We start from the raw sequence: 14,408 nt of genomic DNA, 5'->3' as shown, positions 1-14,408 counted from the left end.
GGTATGCAGCAGAATGGAAAGCAGAAATAACCCACAAGTCTCCTTGGCTTTTGCATTCCAAAAATGTAAGACCTTAGAAAAACTTAAAGGGGAAGTTAGAAGAAAGGGAGAATTAAATTCCCAGGTATAAATGGCATGTCTCAGAAGAAACATGAAAGAACAAAGATCTACCTCAGACTAAAATGACATTCTCTTAGACTGAGGGTAGGAGATAAGGAGATCTGCAGGGTCCAGAGCTTAGACACGGGGATACTGCTTTCAGCTAGTGCTATCAGGGAGATAGTAGAGAGAAAGAAAGTAGTTACAGAGAAATGGCTCTTGAAGCATCCAGAAAGACAGAACATAGGCAGTCTAAAAATGATTCCCAGGCGCTAAATTGACACAAAAGCAACAGAGAGCTAAAATGGAGGGACCATGAAGACAGGACAGCGAACTCCCAGTGGTAACAATACTGGTTCTCCTTGCACTGGCACTGTAGTAAACCCTAAAATTACAGTACTATCCAAGGAGAAAAGCATCCCCCAGAATGGCTGAGCATGATTTTCCTGTCAGTCTCGTGGAACAGAGTCAGAGGATAAGTCAGGATCAGAAAGTAACCTGAGTGGTAGAAAAAAAAATAACTGGTATATCTTAGCCAAGCTTGTGACTGACATTCAAATTACTTCATCTTTATCTAGCTCTGACATTTTCTCAAGCTCCATGAAAGTGCTTAATGAAAATTTTGAGATGGGTGTTCCACTATCACCTCAAATTTGGCATATTTGTAACCATATTACTAATATTGCCACTGAAGCAGAGCTAGCTGAGACAATTACCCCTATACTATCCTTCCCGTAATCGGGAGAAACAAAAGAATAGGGAAAAGCAATTTGAGCACTGTCCTTTATTGTGTCTTCATGTTAGAATGCTTTGTATGTAGCCCAATTCAAGGACGATGTTATGTTCTTTGAACACGAGGCCTAAGTTTGTAATAAATAAAATCAAAGTTTTACCCCAGAAGATATATGAATCTTTTGTGTAGAGAAATGTGTTAAAGAAAACTAAATTTCAAGGTGGATGGGTGTTTGATTATGACTACTTAGAAGAATCCCAGCCACAGCGAGAATGGAAACTTCCTAGTCCTGTTCTTTCTCCACTTTTCATGGGACAAATGTGTTAAGGGCAGTGAAGGATCTGAGATTGAACCCTACTTGTATGCCACAAGTTAGGCTGACACAGTTTCAGGGATGTTGGCAGAAGACACAAGACTCCTGGGTCAGAGACATGGTACAGGAGATAGCCTGTTGTCCCCTTTGTCGTCCAAGTCCCACGAGGGTGATGCACAGGTGGAATTAGATAGATTTTGCACATGCAGTAAACATGCGTCAGGACCCAAGAAGGGGTAGGAGTTGGTGAGTGCTGTAGGGACGGGTGACAGATCCCAAGGAAGTGGGGAGGCATACACTACAAAATGTGCAGATGGAAATAGAGTAGGTTAAAGGAAGAGAACTTTTCAGAGTGAAGGAGAGAAAGAGAACTTTAAAGAAAAAAATTTTAAGTTTATTTATTTTAAGAGAGAGAGAGAGAGAGAGATTGTGAGCAGGGGCGCGGTGGAGAGATGGGGAGAGAGAGAGAGAATCCCAATCTGAGCTGACAGCTCAGAGCCCGACATGGGGCTCAAACTCACAAACCGTGAGATCATGACCTGAGCTGAAATGAAGAGTCAGATGCTTAATTGACTGAGCCACCCACGGTGCCCCAAGAAAGAGAACTTTTAACTAACCCCTGAAGATCTAGAGAGTAAAACCTCATGTAAAAAAGAGAGCACATTTCAAAGACCAAAGATTTAATGCCTCACTTTTTACCAATGCCAAACGCTTCACCAGAATTTCAGTAAAATAGCTACAGTCTTTATTTGTTTTGGGGAAGGTGGGTGCTGCAGACTGGGTCCTCTAGGAAGCAGACTTCCAGAATGCAAGATGTTGAGTACAGAATGTCCTCGGGGTTAGTGGGGAAAAGAAACGCAGATTGGGGCAGAGAGAAAAGACAGGTTGCGATGCAGGCCTGATGACATTTTGCCAATGCCAGCACCAGCTATGGAGCTAAATTGGCCTGTCAGGGTTGGTTTTTTGGGGTGGAAATGGTGAAGCCTTTTCTCTTAGTGTCAATGAGTCACTGCATGTGTGCCATTTGGAAGGGGTGTGTCCTTGGGCGAAGGACTTTTCTGCAGGCAATCCTGGAAGGAGCTGAGAGCTGGCTCCAGAAAACCCAGTGACTGGACAGCAAGTCCTTCTTTGGATGAGGGTCTGGATATCACAGTTGCATGTCTACCACTATCTTATCCACTCTGTGTCGCTTAAAATCTACTTCTTAAAATACGTTCAGAGAGTTCAGCTAGGATTCTGGTTGGCCTCCCCTACTGGGGAAACCTTCGAAGAGGAGTTTTAATGAAGTGGACTATAGCTTCCATAATTGCAACTCGTTTAGATGTCTCTCATCCTTAGCTGGCACCTCTGCTGGTTTTGGACATAACTCCTATATGAGAAAGGGACACTGCTCTTCAGGATACTGCATTCATCTTAAAGTGATATCCAATAGTCCTCTGAAATGTTTGGATAGTCCCCTTTGTCCAGTATGTATGTATCTGCATAAATGGCCGTAGGTCCCACTGGGGAATGATTTTACCATGTACATTTGTTCTGCTGTTTTACAGCTATCTCTTCTTTCTGAAAAACGGCATCCTCTGGGTCCAAAAACGGGGGGGTGGTTAAATTCTGAAAACAGCAAAAGATCATGAAGTTTTACTGGAACAACTACCCTCAGCCTCCTATTTAGCCAGCCTTAATTTCTTCTAAGGGTACAAGTTAAATAATACAAATTCGTATTTTCCTAACCATCTCCATAACTCTCTGTGGGTCAGTCCCCTTGGCCACCAGTCTGAACTTGCCACTCATTACAATAATTGCATCTACCTAGTGTCTAATTAAGTGCTACCATGTAGTCTCCATCTTTTGGGGATCTTATTATCCCTGTTACCATAAGTGAGCCCGGTACTGTAACCGACTCTTTTGCTGTCAACCCTGGCAAACAAAAGAGAACTAACACTGAATTTTTTAGTGATGCTTGTCTTCCTTCTCCCAGCACATCCCTATGGTCTTGCTAAATTGTGTATCCTTCAGGTCTTCCCGTGGAACATAATCATTTAGAGGGTATTTTTGTCTGATATAGTATATCTACTCCAGCATGCTCATTTTTGTGTATCTTTCAATTTCCTTTTCCATCTGTCACAGGAATTCTGGCATTTTGACCTCTCTTATTATGGGCCATTATTTTTTTTTTCCCAGCTGCTAGGTGTTACCCAGTTAGTGAGTTAACAGAGATCACAGAGAGTTCACAGAGATCCCTTCTCTTGGGATCCTTGTTATAGGTGTTAAATCCTGTATCTCAGGGCTTAATAAAAAACACTTTTTCCAATCTCTTTTCTAATCTCCTTGATCAAGCACTCAAAGAACACAGCTCCAGGCATACTTCCAGCTCTTTCCAGCACATGCTGTCAGTGTCCTGCATCTCCTTTCTGTCCTCTTTCAAGTCCCAACATGTCCCCAGCTTGATTATATGCTATGACCCCCTTCAAAATCTTCCCCAACTACCTACTTCACAGATGCTGAGAGGAGCACATATTGTCTTACAGGAGGTAGAAATCTGTATTTTCTTAAAGCAAGAGGAAGTGGTAGCTCTGAATAGGGAGAGTTGGGCTACTTTGGTAGGTTCATAACTCAGGGAAATCTGACAATCCAATATTTTCAGGGGTATCAATCCGAATGTCCCCACTCCAAGTGTTAAGGTCCAATTCTTTCTCAGAGTCTAGACCTTAGTATAGCAGACTTATGTTGTTTGAAAGTTGAACTTTTTTGGAAAGTACCTACTCTGACAATTAAGTGCTGGGTCTGATCCCAAGTTTTCTCTGCCTCCCTGCTACAGATAGCCACTTTACATGTTGCTAAAGGGCCCCCAGGGTTTCCACCTGACTATTTCCAATTGCCTATTAATTGCTCTTAGCCTTTTATCTTTTTCTAGAGCATCAATCCAATTTGGCATTATCTATGGAATTCCATTGTTCTTGTAGTTACTACTGTATCTGTATTTTTCAAATGTCTGATACATCAAATCAGTTAGGGTATTTCTTTTCACTACTATGCCATTCCAGCTCACTAGTAGCGGAAATTTGAACAATTGGATGGCTCCCTGCAGCCAGAGGCTGTTGTTACTTCATTTACTATCAGTGATGACATCTTCTTCACCAAGCTGGTAGTGAATAAACTAGCTCTAAATCCCCTTCTTAACTGTTTTCTGAGACTTCTCCTGGCACCAATTATTGCAGATTGGATTTTCTGGGAAGCACAGTGGATTGGAGTTTAGGGTGCAGGATGATATTAGGGAGTTCCATTGTGATCAAAGAGGCAGGATTAGGCAGATGGAGAAGTTGAGCTATGATGCAGGCTCTAATGACAGCCTTGATGGAACCCATAGAAAAGCTTGGCTCATCATAGTTTTCCTATGTTGGACACAAAGGCAGGAACTTTATACTCCCTTGTTAATGAGTCATTCTAATCTAATGTTAGAAACAAAAATTGTTGGTGAGGATGTGGAGAAAAAGGAACACTTGTGCACTGTTGGTAGGAATGTTAACTAGTATATCCACTGTGGAAAACAGTATGGAGGTTCCTCAAAAATTAAAAATAGAAATACCATATGATCCAGTAATTCTACTATTGGGTACTTAACTTACCCAGAGAAATTGGAAACACTAACTTGAAAAGATAAATGCACTCCTATGTTTATTGCAGCATTATTTACAATAGCCAAGACATGGAAGCAACCTAAGTGTCCATCAAGAGACAAATAAATAAGGAAAATGTGGTATATATATACAATGGAATATTACACACCCAAAAAAGGATGAGATCATGCCATTTGAGACAACATGGATGGACTTAGAGAATACTATGCTAAGGGAAATAAATTAGACTGAAAAAGACAAATACCATATGATTCTGCTCATAAATGGAATCTAAAAAGTTAATAAACAAACAAAAAGCAGATTCAAACCTGTAAATACAGAGAACAAACTGATGGTTGCTAGAGGAGACAGGGGTGAGGGATGAACAAAATGGGTGAAGAGGGGTAGGAGATACAAATCTCCAGTTATAGAATAGATATGTCACAGGAATAAAAAGCAGAGCATAAGGAGTACAGTCAATGATATTATAATAATAACGTAATGGGACAGTTGGTAGGTATACTTGTGGTGAACATAGAGTAATGTCTAAACTTGTCAAATCACTAAGTTGGACACCCAAAACTAATGTAACATTATGTGTCAATGATACCTTAAAAAACAGAAAGAAAACCTAATGTTGAACCCATAACCTCCCTGCCATATAAGGGGGTGATTGCCACATAGTTTCCTCCTAAATAAGCTCCCTAATTAATTTTCATCTTTCAATTAATGGTGGCATCAATACCCAACCAAACATACTTTATCTAACTATCTATCTATCTATCTATCTATCTATCTATCTATCTATCTATCTATCATCTATCTTAAGCAGGCTTTATGCTCAGCACAGAGCCTGAGGCAAATCTCAATCCTATGACCCTGGGATCGTGACCTAAGCTGAAATCAAGAGTCAGAAGCTCAACTGACTGAGTCACCCAGATGCCCCCACCAATAAACCATACTATAAATGACAATATCATGGCTTACCCTTTCTCCCTAACATTTCCAGTCAATTAGCAAGCCCTGTGATTTTTGTTGTGTGTGTGTGTGTGTGTGTGCTGTGTATAATACACATATTATAAAATTTTCCATTTTGACCATTTGAAAATATACAGTTCAGTGGCATTTACAGTGGTATGTCATCATTATCATTATCTAGTTCCAGAACATTTCCAAAATCATGAAAAGAAACCCGGTACTCATTAAATAGTGAGTCCCCATCATCCCCTTTCCCCAGTCCTTGGCAACCATTAATTTACTTTTTGTCTCTATAGATTTGCCTATTCTGGATATTTCAAATAAATGGAATCATACAATATTGGTACTTTTGTGTATAGCTAATTTTTTTAAGTTTATTTACTTATTTCAAGAGGGAGTGTGTGTGTACGAGTAGGGGAGGATGAGAAAGAGAGGGAGAGAGAGACTCCCAAGCAGATTCTACACTAGAAACAGAGTTGGGCTCCATCTAAAGACAGTGAGGTCATGACCTGAGCTGAAATCAAGAGTTGGATGCTTAACTGACAGAGCCACCCAGGCCCCCATATATGGCTTACTTCATAATGCCTACAAGGTTCATCTATGTTGTAGCATGTATCATTACTTCATTCCTTTTATTTGACAAATAAGATTTCATCATACGAATATACCACATTTTATTTATTCTTTCATTATTTGAACACTTGAGTTGGCTACATGTTTTTGGTTATCATGAGTAGTGCTACTATGAACACATGTGTACAGGTTTTTGTTTGAATACCTGTTTTCAATTTTTTTGAGAATATACCTAGGGGTGGAATTGCTGGATCATATGATAAATCTATATTTAATGTTTCAGGAACAGCCAAACAAGCCCTGTGTTTTTAAATGGGTTTCCTGTGTATCCATTATTTCCATTTTTGCTACCATCAATATGAGTGTTTATTCTTTCATGATTGAATTACTTCAAAATTCCTTACTGGTATTAGTTCTCCTAATAGTTCTGCTTAATGCCTTCACACATATTCCCAAAATAAAGTTTTGATAACATCAGTTCACTTCCTAAACACCATCTAGAACTTCTGTTTAGAATAATATCCTAATTCTTAGGACACTAATTCTTAGCTTGGCATGTAAATCCTCCACATTTCCATTCCAGATATAAGTCTTATGTCTCAGTGTCCAAACCCTCCAAACAAACTAGTTCACTCGTCCTCTGAATACATCTTGAGTTTTTCCAGTTCTTCTTGTTTTCTTGAGATACATTTCCTCATTCCATCTCATGCATGAATAGGTTACAACCTATCCATGATTTAATTACAAAGCCATTTCTCTTTCCAGTTTGTCCCACCTCTGAACCTCCAGAGCTTGTAGATCAGGTTGAAATTTTATTTTGTCTTTTTGATTAGAGAGTGTGTCAAACTCTTGGAACAAAGAATCCGTTTTTCAGAAAATATTATGCAATTTTAAAGAGGACAGGATTTCTGGAGGGAAATGATGTTATGTGAAAAGTGTGAAGAAAACAACAAAATCAAATTAATGATAGTGGCAAAAATAACTTGAGTTTGGACTTTTTTATAGACTCTAATGAAGAGAGAGATTTCTAAAGATACATGCCAGCCCTGAGGAAAAATTCTTCTCTGAAAAGGTAGATAATGCAGTAATGGGAAATACAACTATGAATTTAAATCTCACTAACAAAGAGCTGAAGATAATGTGTGATTGGAATCTCTGAGGAGGAGGCCATGTTCTTTCTGGTTCCACTGGCTTTGGACCTGAAAATGGGATTGTCCCAGTCAGAAATTTATTTTACTTTAAATACAGAAAAATGAGTTATGGTACTCGGTCTAGGATATCTGGAAAGTAATATGGTTTAAAAAATATAAGAGATTCTGGGGCGCCTGGGTGGAGCAGTCGGTTAAGCGTCCGACTTCAGCCAGGTCACGATCTCGCAGTCCGTGAGTTCGAGCCCCGCGTCGGGCTCTGGGCTGATGGCTCAGAGCCTGGAGCCTGTTTCCGATTCTGTGTCTCCCTCTCTCTCTGCCCCTCCCCCGTTCATGCTCTGTCTCTCTCTGTCCCAAAAATAAATAAACGTTGAAAAAAAAATTAAAAAAAAATATAAGAGATTCTTATGTATATGAAATTATCACTATTCATTGGGAAAGTGAGGTAACCTGCACATAAGGAAACAAAATTAACTATAGAAGGAACTTTGTGATAAACTCAGGTTTTGAAGTGATCTTTAAATTGTTTTTAATGTTTATTTATTTTTGAGAGACAGAGAGACCGTGAGCAGGGGAGGGGCAGAGAGAGACAGACAGACAGACAGAATATGAAGCGAGCTCCAGGCTCTGAGCTGTTGGCACAGAGCCTGACGTGGGGCTCGAACTCATTAGCCATGAGATCATGACCCTAGCCGACATCAGATGCTTAACCCACTGAGCCACCCAGGCACCGCTTGAGATGATCTTTAAAAAATAGAGGGGATGGCACATAAACAGCAAAATGTGGCATGAATCTTTAAAACTGGAAAGCTGGAATGCCAATGAATAAGAAATGCAAAAATTAAGTGCCCCCTCTACTTCTTTTTTAAATTGGAGTATAGTTGACACATAATGTTACATCATTTTCAGGTGTATTCTACTTTCCTTTAAGATATTTAAATTATTGGATTAAAATAATTGAAAAGGCACATTTAGCTGTTTTAGGCAAGACAAGCGATGTTTACTAAAGAAGACAGGACTGTAACTCTTATTTTCCTTCCATTTTATACAACAAAGAGCACTCAAAGGTAAAACTAACTTTAGGGAGCCTGGGTGGTTTCGTTGGTTAAGCGTCCGACTCTTGGTTTTGGCTCAGGTCATGATCTCAGGATTCGTGAGTTTGAGCCCCGCCTTAGGCTCTGTGCTGTCAGTGAGGGACCTGCTTGGGATTTTCTCTCCCCCTCTCTGCCCCTCTCCCACTTTCTCTCAAAAAATAAACTTTAAAAATATATTTTAAAAATTAAAAAAGATAAGCTAACTTTAAAGTGGAAATAGAAGCCTCTGGTAAGTGAGGAACTGGTCTTAATGCACCTCGATGCTTTGGATAAATTTAGAATTCTTCATTTATACAGATTGTACTATAGATAAGGACGCTTTTCTAAACACATATGTGGAGGATCTCCTGGTCAGAAATGTTGCAACCTGAGCAGGGGAAGAGGGGTACTATTGACCTTGACAATGACCATGGAGTTTGGTACTGAACTAAAGGGCCAAAATGTTTGTTTTTTGCTTGGGAGAGTTGAGAGGAGCATTTGCCCTCCATTGAGAAGACCATTTGGTTTCCTTACCATCATTTGGTGGCAAGTTGCTTACATGAGGTAATGTCCATCTTTGAAAGAACAAACATTCATTTTTACTGTTGTGGTTCTGGGTATGGGTGTGTTTTTTTTATCCACAGAGTCTAACTCTACTTACTCTTTGATGGTTCACAGACTGATTTACTAGGAGCTATCAACCTGATAATATGGTAGAATGGCTGGGGGGTTTGTTTAATTTATTTTAATGTTTATTTTTTAGAGAGAGACAGTGAAGCAGGGAAGGGCCAGAGAGACAGGGAGACACAGAATCTGAAGCAGGCTCCAGGCGCTGAGCTGTCAGCACAGAGCCCGACGCGGGGCTCAAACCCGTGAACCACAAGATCATGACATGAGCTGAAGTTGGACGCTTACCCGACTAAGGCACCCAGGTGCCCCTTCTTTGTTTTTTAATTAGAGTATAGTTAACACACGTTGTTGCATTAGTTTCAGGTATACAGCATAGTTATTTGACAAATTTATACATTATGCTATGCTCACCACAAATGTGGCTACCATCTGTTGCCATGCAATGCTATCACGATACCACTGACCATAAATATTATGTTATGCTATATCTTCTATCCCTGTGACTTACTTATTCATTCCATAACTGGAAGCCTGTTATCTCCCACTCCTTTTCACCTATTTTGTCCATCACCCCACCTCCCTCCCCTCTGGCAACCATCATTTTGTTCTCTGTATTAATAGGTCTGATTCTGCTTTTTGTTTATTAATTTTTTTTAAATGTCACATATGAGTGAAATCATATAGTATTTACATTTCTCAGTCTGATTTTTTCACTTAGCGTAATACCCTCTAAGTCCATCCATATTGTCTCAAATGGCATGATCTCATCCTTTTTATAGCTGTGTAATACTCCATGTGCCATATATATATATACATATATATATATGTATATATATACATATATATATGTATATGTATACATATATATGTATATATAAATATATACACACATATGTATATGTATATATATACATATATATACATATACATATATATATACATATATACATACGTATATATATAGGTATTGCACATTTTCATTATCTATTCTTCTGTCATTGGATACTTAGGCTGCTTCCATATCTTGGCTATTGTAAATAATGCTGCAGTCAACATAGGGGTGTGTATGTCTTTTCAAATTGGTGTTTTTGTTTTCTTTGGCAATTCCCTGAAGTGGAATTACTGGATCATATAGTATTTGTAGTTTTAATTTTTGAGTTACTTTCATACTTTCTATACAGAACTTTCATACTTTTTATACAGTTTTATACAGTGGATATTGCAATTTACATTCCCACCTACAGTGTATGAAGTTTCCTTTTTTCTCAACATCCTCATCAACACTTGTTATTTCTTGTTTTTTTATCTTAGCCATTCTTACAGGGGTAAAGGGATATCTCATTGGGGTATTGATTTGCATTTCCCTGATGATTAGTAATGTTGAGGATTTTTCATGCATCTATTGACCATCTGCATGTCTTCTTTGGAAAATGTCCAGTCAGGACCTCTGCCCATTTTTTAATTGGATTGTTTGGGGTTTTTTGGTTTGAGTTGTATAAGTTCTTTATATATTTCAGTTATTAACCCCTTATTGGATATTTCTTTTGCAAATATCTTCTACCATTCAATAGATTGCCTTTTTGTTTTCTTGATGTATTTTTGCTGTGCAAAAGCTTTTAATTTTGATGAAGTTCTAATAGTTAATTTTTGCTTTTGTTTCCCTTGCCTTAGGGGACATATGTAGAAAAATGTCACTACAGCCATGTCAGAGAAATTACCACCTGTGTTCTCTTCTAGGATTTTTATGGTTTGAGGTCTCACATTGAGGTCCTTAATCAGTTTTGAGTTTATTTTTATGTATGGGGTTAGGAAGTGGTCCAATTTCATTCTGTTGCATGTAATTGTCCAATTTTCCCATTGAAGAGACTGTCTTTTCCCAGTTGTATTTTCTTGTCTCCTTTGTTTATAGATTAATTGATTATGTAATTGTGGGTTTATTTCTGGGCTTTCTATTCTGTCCCATGGTTTATGTGTCTGTTTTTGTGCTAGTATAATATTATTTTGATTTCTATAGCTTTGTATTATATCTTGAAATCTGGAATTGTGATAACTTTTATCTTTTTTCTTTTTTCTCAAGATGTCTTGGGCTATTGGGCGCTTTTGTGGTTCCATACGAATTTTAGGATTGTTTGTTCTAGTTCTGTGAAGAATTCTATTGGTATTTTGATAGGGATTTCATTGAATCTATAGATTGCTTTGGGTAATATGGACATTTTAACAATATTAATCTTTCCATTCCATGAGCATGGAACATCTTTCCATTTGTGTCGTTATCAATTGGAATGGTTTTTTCAAAGCTTCTGCTGAGGTGCTAGAATTAGAGATGATTCTCATGTGAGAAAGGGGCACTATTCTTCAGAATGGTGTATACATCTCAAAGGGATGAATATTATATGGTGCTATATCCCCAGCAGTTAGAGTACATCAGTTCAGTATCCCCAGTCAACATCACTCCCGATGACCCACTTGGAGAATTTGTTTTCTTGTCCTTGCAGCTTTAGGATCTGTGGATTGAGAGGTCTGAATTTCTATTGCAGTGGGGGTCTTTGCCCCAAGCAACATAGAGTACCTCTAAACTTAAAGCTATAGCATTTCTTGTCCCTTTAATAGCAGCTGGTAAGCAAAGAAAGTAATTACCACACTGGCAGGGGTAACTGAACTTCATCATTTAAATAGGTATATTGATACATAAAAGAGAAGAAATTCAGATGCTTTGTGGCATCTCTTGGTACTCCCTGCCTGATTCTAACTATAAATTGACAAACAGCAACCAGAGCTTCAGAAGGGTCTTGCTGCTGTTTCCACTGAGGGTCTGCGCTATTCCACCACACAAACCTAGACCAGTGGAAATGCTTGTCAATGGGTAGAATATTTAAGAATAAAAAGTAGAGGAGGGACATGATGAGTATCTGGCCTTGTGATCAAATAAAGCAGCAAGGGGCAGAAGTCCATCCCATTGACCCTCCTTTTGTAACTTTCCCCCCAAATCGTGATCAACCAGAATCCTGGAGAAGCTGTGACTGGGTATAGTGAACTAACTGTGACAGGCAAGCTGATCTGAGCAAGTGCAAGCATGGAGTATAATAAATGTTATTGGTGCCCCACCCATCCTCCCCCTTTTCCATGTCAGTGCATCTATCTTTGAGCTGTTGCCAGTGTGGCTGATTGATACTGGCTTACAGCTGCACCAAACTTTGGAGAACTGCCTTGGGCCACTAGTTGCTGCTTCATCCAGAAATGCCTGAGAAATAATGTCCCACCCCCACTGGTGGCCGACAGCCAATGGCTGACATGATATGAGGGTACAAAACGCCTTCTCAAGGTAGGTCAGTTCTGAGGTGCAATCATTCATGCCCAAGAGCTTCTGGTGGAATTAGGCTATGACTAGACTTCAGCTGAAACTACTTCTTCTACTTAATATCTTCCCCTGTCCTGTAGTGCTTCACTCACATCCTGATAGCTTTCTCCTGGGAACACTCCTTCAGCAAATCACATAAGAATTTTGTCTCAAGCTCTGCGTCTGGGGATCCTAAGACAGTTCCTTTTCCTCTATCTCCAAAAAGGAAATTCCTGATGAAGAATTTGATTGGCCCGGTATGTAGTAAAGAATTAACCTTACCCAAAGGGAGGTCTCCCTTTACCCCAAACTAAGAGGAGGTGATCTCTAGGCCCCTGGAATGTCTTGCTGATAGGAATAATTTGCCTGGGGGATTTGACTCATGCAGTATCAGTCTAAAAATGTGATTTATGATGGGGGCTTTGGGTCACTCAGTGTCAGTTTTGCCTCCAGAAGGGTTTGGAGACTAAAGATATCAGCCCAACCTCCAAGCCTGTCTGGAGACTACAGTTCAGCCACATAGGTGGTATGTAATGGGGTTCCAATAAAACTCTAAATATCAAAGATGGGGTGAGCTTCCTCTGCTGGCTGTGCATATCTTCACACATTGTGGCTAGAAGGAGTTAACTCTGTCCATGACTCCATGTTGAGAAAACACGAAGCTCCTCATTTGGCCCCCTCCTGGACTCGGCTCTATGTATCTTTTCTCTTGGCCAATTTTAATCCCTGTAATAGCCCACAACTGTGGCTATAGCAGTTTTTAGTTTTAGTTCTGAGTCCTTCTAGCAAATGATCAAAACTGAGGGTGGTTTGGGGAACTGCCCAGATATGTAGTTGGCATCGTAAGTGAGGGTGGTCTTGTGTGGACACTGCTCCTCTAGCTATATGGTTGGCTAAACCATCACAACTGGCTTGCATCTCTTCTCCTTGTTTGGAGCCATCATTAAGGTCACATAAGTGGAGCACAGTCTGCTAGTAAATTTGGAGATAGGAGATGGGAGCTGGTGGGATGGACTGACAAAAAGATGTTTAATTGCCACCAGCATTTTCTAGGACCTCGAATCTGCCCTACCTTGATGAAAGTCTGCTTCTTTACTCCAATTACTGTGAATGCCACTACTTTTTTTTTCTTCCCTTCCCTGCCTCAGGGAACATTCCCCTCCCATCCCTAACCCTGGCCTTCATTCTCCCCTCAGATGCTCAATTTACACTTCTGATTTGACACATCTGACATTATTTTGCTTGGAAATCAGTGAAATGTTAGTACTGCCTCCTTCTTTATGTGATGCACATATTTACATATTACAACTATACTATTTTTATCTCTGGAAATTGATCTCTACTTAATATTATGTGTTAATTATAAATGTTCCTTTATAATGAAACTTCTTGGTGAATAGATGTAGCTTGGCCTCCATAGCATCTACTTTATAATTTTAAAGAGTCTGTGGTCATTTTCTTTAAAATGTTTATTATCCATAAAAGGTACAAATGAAATAAATTTTTATTATCCTTGCTAACAATATTAACCTCATTCCTTAGCTTGTCCTGTCATCAGGTGTTAGTTGATGTCAATTGCTTGAGAGTGGCTGGGAGGAGGCTCCATAGTAATGTTTGGGTGTTATCTGAAGTCATGTAGGAAACTTAAGTTGGAATTTAAATACCAGCAGATTTTAAACAAAAGTTCCGTTTCACTTAGGATTAGCATAGAAACTGGGGTAATGTATCTGTAGACCAACTGGTGGAGTAAAAAGGCAGGAACTAAGAAAACCCAGGCAAAAAAAAAAAAAAAAAAAAAAAAAAAAAAAAAAAAAAAAAAAAAAAAAAAAAAGAAAACCCAGGCAGAGCCTGAAAACAGTAGACATGTAGACATTTCACTAATATCTGAATGAGAAAGGACCAGTAAGCAT

The sequence above is a fragment of the Leopardus geoffroyi genome, chromosome B3 (genome assembly GCF_018350155.1).
Source record: "Leopardus geoffroyi isolate Oge1 chromosome B3, O.geoffroyi_Oge1_pat1.0, whole genome shotgun sequence".
NCBI lineage: Eukaryota > Metazoa > Chordata > Mammalia > Carnivora > Felidae > Leopardus > Leopardus geoffroyi.
Note: the sequence above shows the minus strand (reverse complement) of the source record.